This window comes from Littorina saxatilis, linkage group LG16, assembly GCF_037325665.1.
Source record: "Littorina saxatilis isolate snail1 linkage group LG16, US_GU_Lsax_2.0, whole genome shotgun sequence".
Taxonomy (NCBI): Eukaryota; Metazoa; Mollusca; class Gastropoda; order Littorinimorpha; family Littorinidae; genus Littorina; species Littorina saxatilis.
The window spans coordinates 47,187,693-47,195,246 of record NC_090260.1 but is presented as its reverse complement, the minus strand read 5'-3'; the positions used below and the strand labels follow the sequence as shown (position 1 = coordinate 47,195,246).

Genomic DNA, 7,554 nt, shown 5'->3' with positions numbered 1-7,554 from the left:
TCGGCCTGTACCATAGTCTTGGCTTCTCTTCTCTGACAGAGGGGTTGGATGGTGGTAAGCTTCTCCATTTCCTTGATGGGCGTGGATTTCATTGCACCGGTGATGAGTCGGAGGGCCTGGTTTTGCACACGGTCAAGGGTCTGCAGGTTTGTCTTGGCTGAGGTTGACCACGCTGTGGAGCCGTACTCGAGGTGGGGTCTGATTGTTCCCTGGTATACTGTCTTCAGTATCTTCTCGTTCGCTCCCCAGGTGGTACCTGCCAGCTTCCTGAGTATGGCTAGCTTGCGCCGGGCCTTCGTCTCTGCCTGTGCAATGTGTGGTTTCCAGGTCTGCCGTCTATCAAAGGTGACACCAAGGTACGTTGCTTCTTCATCCTCTCTCAGAGGAGTTCCACCAAGCCTAATGGTTCCGGCTTTCTGCTTTGGCGACAGTGTGAATAGGGTAGTGGAGGATTTCTCCTTGTTGATGGAAACGCACCAATCTTCTGCCCATGCGTTCAGCCTATCTGCCGCTTGCTGCATTCTGTAGGTGGCAGTACTTGCGTGCTCCTCCTTGCACCAGATCACAAGGTCGTCTGCGTAGAGAGCAGCTTTGATCCCCTTGGGCATCTCAGACACCAGATCGTCGATGAAGAGAAGGAAGAGTGTGGGGGAGAGGACTCCGCCCTGAGGGACGCCATGACGAAGGAGGAACTTCTTGCTTTTGGTCTGGTCGACGTTAACTCTTGCCCTGCGGTTATAGAGGTAAGAGCAAATCCACTGGTACATGTTGCTGGACACGCCTTTCCTCAGCAGTTTTACAAGGAGTCCATCTTTCCAGACCTTGTCAAAGGCCTTCTGAAGATCTATCCAGGTGACGAAGACAAGCTTCTGTTCCTGAAAGGCATCTTCAACTTCTTGCGCCAGGTAAGTGACCTGATCTTCAGTGCTGCGGAACTGTCGGAATCCAGCTTGTTCAGGGGCGAGGAGGTTCCTGGATTCCAGGTACCACCTGAGGCGCTCGTTCACAATTCTCTCCAGGGTCTTCACAACACAGCTGGTGAGGCTGATTGGGCGATAGCTGGTGGCCTTCTTTGGATCCTTCCCTTTTTTTAAGATGGGGATCATGATTGCTTCTCGCCAGAGTTGTGGTAGCGATCCTTCTTGCCAGCTGCTGTTGAAGACCTCGAGTAGCTTGTTCTCTGCTGCACTACCAAGGTGGGTTAGCATCTCGTTGGTGATGCTGTCTGGGCCAGGGGATTTCTTCGCCTTTGACTTTTTCAGAGCTGAGTGCAGCTCGTGGAGTGTGAGTGGTTGACTCATGGCGTCCACTGTCGACTGTCTGGCAGGTCTCTCTCTTTTCTCTCTTCTTGCTTCTCTCTGTTTCTCGGGGCTAACATGGAGGTTGCTCTCAGCTGCATAGCTTTCAGCAAATTGGTTGGCAGCATGCTTTCCAGTTAGCACCTTCCCGTTCTCTTCTAATGTGATCTTTCCTCTGCTGGTGTTCTCATCATTCAACTGCTTGGTGAGCCTCCAGAGCTTTCTGCCATCCTTCTCAAGGTTCAGAGAGCTTGTTTTCTCTTGCCAGCTTCTCCGTCTTGCCTGTAGCTTCTTTTTGAGAAATTTGGCTTTGGCTTCCTGGAGGCGGATGTTGTTGTTTTGTGACGGGTTGACTTCTGCTTCCCTTCTGGCGTCTGCCAGATCATCATCCAGTTCCTGCAATTCATTGCTCCAGTAGGGTTTATAGTCTCTCCTGGCACCCCTGGGAATGGACTCACGCGCTGCTCTGAGGATGCTCATGTTGAAGTCCTTCGCCACCATGTTGATGTCTCGACCCTCGACTCTGATGTCTTTGGTGAGTTCGCTGGTGCGGTGTCTAAAGAGGAACCAGTTCGCTCTTTTGTAGTTCCACCGTGGGAAGGAAGCTTCAGTGCAGGACTCCATGCCCAGGGTCAAAAAGACTGGCCGATGGTCACTTCCACCTAGCTGTTCTCCGACCTCTCTGCTGGTTAGCTGGTGCATGTCTTCCGTGCAGAAGGCTAGGTCAGGAGTTGATGTAGTGTGCCATCTTCTGGAGTAGAATGTAGGGCAGTCAAAGGGACTGTTCAAAAGGATGAGACCTTTGTCGTCCTGCCAGTTCTCCACCTCTTCTCCTCTCCGATCCAGGTGGTCATATCCCCAACTCTGTGAATGACTGTTGAAGTCACCCACCACGATGAAGTTGGAGGCCTTTGCGGGGATCGTGTCAAGGGCGAGGTGTCTATCATTGGGGCAGTAGAAGTTGACAAGATGGAATTCTGATGTCTTCGTCTGGATTCGAATCACCTGATATTCGGAGTCCTCCATGTGCGTTTCTATCAAACAGGCATTGATGTTGTTCCTGATGAGGGTCAGGATTCCTCCTTTGCTTCGGTCTGTTCTGTCGGACCTAAAGCATTGGTAGCCTCTCACTTTGAAGGACTTTTGGGGTGTCAGGTGCGTCTCCTGAATACAGCAGATGTTGATGTTCTTCTCATGCAGGATATGCTCCAACTCTGTCTTCTTGTTCAGGATACTTTCTGCGTTCCAGTGCATGACCTGAAAAGGTCGCTGCTGACTGGGTTTCTTCCTGGTTGTGGTGGTGCCAGTCACTTTCCTCCCGCGTCCCCTGGCGTGACAAGACGGACGGGAGGGACCTCCAGTAGTTGGGGCTGGGTCCCTTTGAGGCATGGGACCCGACGCTGCTCCACCCTGGGGGGTCCTCAATGGGCGAGCGCCATTTCCATCTGTGCTGGTTGATTGTGTCATCATTTGCGTAAGTGCGTGTACCCGTGGTTTGTTAGAATGCGCCGTGCGGCCCGGGTCCTCCGTCTTCAGCATTCGGGGTTTTCTGTCGGGGTTACCTCACCCTTAGCTCATGGCCCGTACGTCCTACCCTGAGAGCACAGGGGGGAGGATTTTCCGGGATCCCACCCGGAGCCAGTTTGGTCCGCGGCCGCAAGCGGCTGATCTCCATATCTGAAGACCGTTCCCCTATCCGCCACCCGGGGACGCGCTGGGTTGGGGGTGGTCGCCCCACTGAAAATCCCACACTGGGTTAAGAAAGATCAGCCTGTCCCAGGGAAGTGCTGTTGAGCGACCTCGGTCTGGGCGCCCAAGATGTACAGATCGAAGAGACGATCGCTACCTCCAGCTCTTGGCTCTACGTAACCGAATCAACACCCGCAGGACGTTGATAGGCAACTTCAGGCCGCTACCAACGTCACCATCAGTCGCATGACTGTGACCCGTCGTCTGCGTGAGGTGCGCCTGCACTCAAGGAGAACTGTCGTCCGTCCGCCCCTCACACCACGTCATCGCCGGGCCAGGATGGCGTTCTGCCGCAACCATCGGCGTTGGAACAGACATCAGTGGGGCAGGGTACTCTTTACAGACGAGTCCCGGTTCACTCTCTCTTCCTGTGATGCCCGCATACGCGCTTGGAGACGTCCGGGTGAACGTTTCATCGATGCCTGTGTCCAGGAACATGACAGGTATGGAGGCGGTTCAGTTATGGTGTGGGCTGGCTTCCATCTGCACGGGAGGACCCCCCTGTACCGTATTAGAGGCAATCTTACCGGCGTGCGGTACAGGGATGAAATCGTGAGGCCTCAAATCATCCCTACACTGCAAGCCATGGGTGCCGGCGCTATGCTCCAAGACGATAACGCGACCCCTCATCGCGCTAGGGTGGTCCAAGATGTTCTGCAGCGTCAGCAGATTGTGAGGATGAACTGGCCAGCCCGATCCCCCGACTTGGCGCCCATAGAACACCTCTGGGACATCATTGGGCGCCGGGTGAGGGACAATCACCCCCCACCTGCTGATGTGGACCAGCTCTTCCGATTCCTGCAGCAGGAGTGGACGGCAATCCCTCAACAGATGCTCCAGAACCATGTAAACTCAATGCGCTCACGGATCGGTGAATGCCTTGCAGCCCGGGGTGGCCACACCCGTTACTGAACTTGAACAAACTGACAGAACTTTCTTGCCACTTTTCGAAAGGGGGGTGGGGTACTTCCGACGGTTGCTGCGCAAATGAAATTTCTTTGTTGGTGATTTTGTTTACATGACTCGAACGGTTACATGTCGTATTAAAACATTTCAAGGGTTGAAGGTGTTGCTTTGATTTGTTGTGTTATGAGAGATGATTCTTCTTATGGCCCTTAACTTTAGTTCGGCAGTGTATATATTCCCCTTCCAGATGCATTGCAAAGTAAAAAGAAACAAGAAAGTTCAAGTCACTCCAAGGCCTTCTTCTACTGCAACAAAAAGTAAGTAAAACAAACAGTAGGTCAATCACTGTTAAAAGAAGGTTCAAGTCTTGTTAAAAATATTATTTTTAAACTGTAAAAAAAAAAAAAAGGTGATTGGGCATTCAATCATGAAAGCATCAGACCATCTGCACTGTGGTGTTTTTCATTTTTATTTTTTCACATGCACACACTTGAAGTTCATGGTTCATGATTTGTGGCATGGTTCAAGTCAGAATAGCTAGTCAAACATTGGAACACATTATACATTTATGCTCTTTTCCACACTCACACATGTTTGCAATTGTCTGTTAAAAAGGTGTGCAGTGTGATTTAGGACAAAGCCTACCAGGAATCAACATGGGTACACCATGCTGGATTGCACTTTTGGTAAACAATGTTGTCAGTTTTGCATGCAAAGACTTTATGTTGTCATTCCGGCAGTCATTTTGCCTTTTCATGTCAAACATAGGAGGTATACAACTTACAAGCATGAGAGAAAGAAGTTGCATGAGTATGAAAGTCAGTGCCTCAAATAGAGGAAGAAATAAGACTGAATCCCTTTTTGATTGAAATAAATGTATTGACTTGTTTTAAAGTTCAAGATCAAAATCCCACACATAACAAAAATATACAAACATACGCGCAAAAGTTTTAGCTAACTGTGCATTGCTATTTAAAAAGTTTTCTTTAAAAGGGGTCATTAATAGCAGTCTTTGTGTATTTTTGCAGCATATGTGGAGAGACTGATGCTGCGGGTTGTCGATTTGACATACAATAACACCACTCAGGAGATGGAACGATACATCCAGGAACAGCGAGGCGCTCAACCGTTGCCACCACCACTCTGTGCTGATTTCGAAAAGCCCAACAAGGTTGAGGCAGTCGCAGCATTTAAGTCTCGATTCAGCAAATTCTAACACAACAGTATGTAGGGGAGGCAAAAACAAAAGTTGACGTTTTCATAGCAGTATGTCCCAAATGATATTACCAGTATTTTTTCATTCTTGTTATTCTGTTTTGACTTTTCATGAACATGTGTTCTGATAACATGGGTTCAACATGAAAAGAAAGTTCAATTTTCAGGTTCCAAATAGCCTGTATACTGGCCGGTAGCACTTGGGAAGTTCTCTCGAATCCTCCGAACAGCACAAGCAGGAAGGGTTACTCGCAAGTCCTTCCCCAACCATCCCCATACAAATCTTGCCAGCATACGGTAGGCGGTGTAGCGGTATCGACTGCCCACAGATAAATGTCACATACATAAAAACAAGATTATCATTTCCCTTTTTACATTTAAGTCAAATTTTCACTAAATGCTTCAACATAGACTGGAAAAGTACACATTCCTAATGATATCTTCAGATCATTTGCTCCTTTTGTAAAAAATGTCTTTGATGATGACTGGCTTTTAGTGAAATTTGAGACAGCACTGTCACACCTTAATTTTTGATCAAATTGATTGCAATTTGAGTCAAGCAATCTTCGAATAAGCCTGAACTAGGGGATTGCATTTCAGGTTGTAAGCATACTAATTAATCAATGAGTTAAGTCATTAAAAATCTCAAATTTCTAATTAAAATTGTAGTTTTCAACTAAAAATGTATTCACCTGATTATGTTTTCCTGATTCCAAAAACAAGCTCAGAAAGTTATATTCTATGGGGGAAAGCAGCCAGGGTTTATGTAAACGACAAAGTTATTGCGGATTGCCTCAATGAAAACAATGCAGTTTGTTAAATTTCAATCGGTGAGTTTGACTGATTGACTAAATAGTAAATGTATTAATTTCTCTTCACATGACTTGTTTTAATTTTATAATTTCCCTTGCTTTCCTAGGTATGTATATATACATCATTCATATAGATAACTGATAGCTGCCTTGCTGAACCAGCAATCCCAGTGTGTTTTTATAAAAATTGCAACTTTACTGTACTTGGAATGAAAATAGGTCTTAGTAACTGACTAAACTGTAAACTGACCCAAATATACCATGATTTTAAGTCCATACATGTATGTATGTTTTTAATGAAGATGAATGCCTTGGCAGTTGTACTTACTTGTTTTCATCCACAATATTTCTTCCGAACTGCTGATGGTACCACCTGTAGCATGTGCGTAACACGTAAATGTCCAGACACACTGACTGGAACCCATGAGGATGCTGAGTAATGCAGTTCACACCTTCTTCCCCCATCACAGCTCCCATCTCCTCTATCTTGGTACAGCAGCGGCACACCTTGATTGTGTCCATGACCCCACAGTTCCCACACTGACACCTAATACAAAAAAGATAGCACAGAATAATTTATTTGTGCATAAGATCATATTTCATCATGCTCAATAAAATTTAAGTTGTGCATAAAAACATCTTCATTTTGCTTTGAATTATTTGTGTATACATCTGTGTGCATGTGTGCTGAAAAATCGTGTGACTGATTGACATGCCGAGGTGTAAAGCCACCTCTTTAGAATAATTGCAACAAAAAAATGTGAGCAACAAGCAAACTGGTCATGCACTGTGCAAACTGCAATGACAATCATTAAGGAAACCAAGTTGACACTTTTCATCATTTTTGTGTCAGCCTTCTCTCATTTTTACACTAAAGACACACTTCTTCCAGTAATCACTGCTGTCCATTGACATGAATAAATGTGATTTGGATTAAAATAACCGGGCTGACGTCCTAATGATCACAGTCACAGACGCATCTTTAGTACTTTACGTACAGATTGCAAAATTATCTGCACATCAACTGAAGATTGACAAAATGAAAAGCTATTCTTTACAATCGCAACTGTCGTCGCTAGTTCAAGATGATCAAAATCAGGGGTTTGCACAACAAAAAACAATACAGAATCTCAATCGTACGGTGTGATGCATACATACCAAGTATGCGTTGACAACAGACGACTACGATCAACCTCTTCTGCTGGTCTTTCCGGTCTTTCGTCTTCATCACTCGAACCTTGCGGTTCGAACTGGTATGGCTCTATGCCTATCGCTCCAGAATACGGTAGTTCCGATGTTTCCAACTCCGATTCAAAGTCACTGCTTTCGCACGAAAGCTGCAATTCAGACTCATCCGCGTTCGACATCATGGTAGCCATACACCACTCATGACGTCACTGGCAGGGGAGAGAAGCAGTAGCAAAAAATGGTTTATTGCTTCCCTTCTCGCTGATTACAGGTGAGATTGAGCACTTTCTCAGGCCGACTACGGGTGATCGGAGCGGAAGAAACTGTTTTGTTTAATATATTCGGTATCCTCATGTGCAGCTCTTTCCATTCAAGCAATAAAAATG

General features: G+C 46.6%; 1 long non-coding RNA gene across 1 annotated transcript; it reads left to right on the top strand.

The window, feature by feature from the left end:
* Window positions 1-4,236: 4,236 nt before the first annotated feature.
* LOC138949789 (uncharacterized) lies at window positions 4,237-5,629 on the top strand. Its single transcript, XR_011450449.1, has 2 exons — window positions 4,237-4,639; window positions 4,982-5,629. It is a non-coding gene; the product is annotated as an uncharacterized lncRNA (long non-coding RNA).
* The last annotated feature ends 1,925 nt before the right edge of the window (window positions 5,630-7,554 follow it).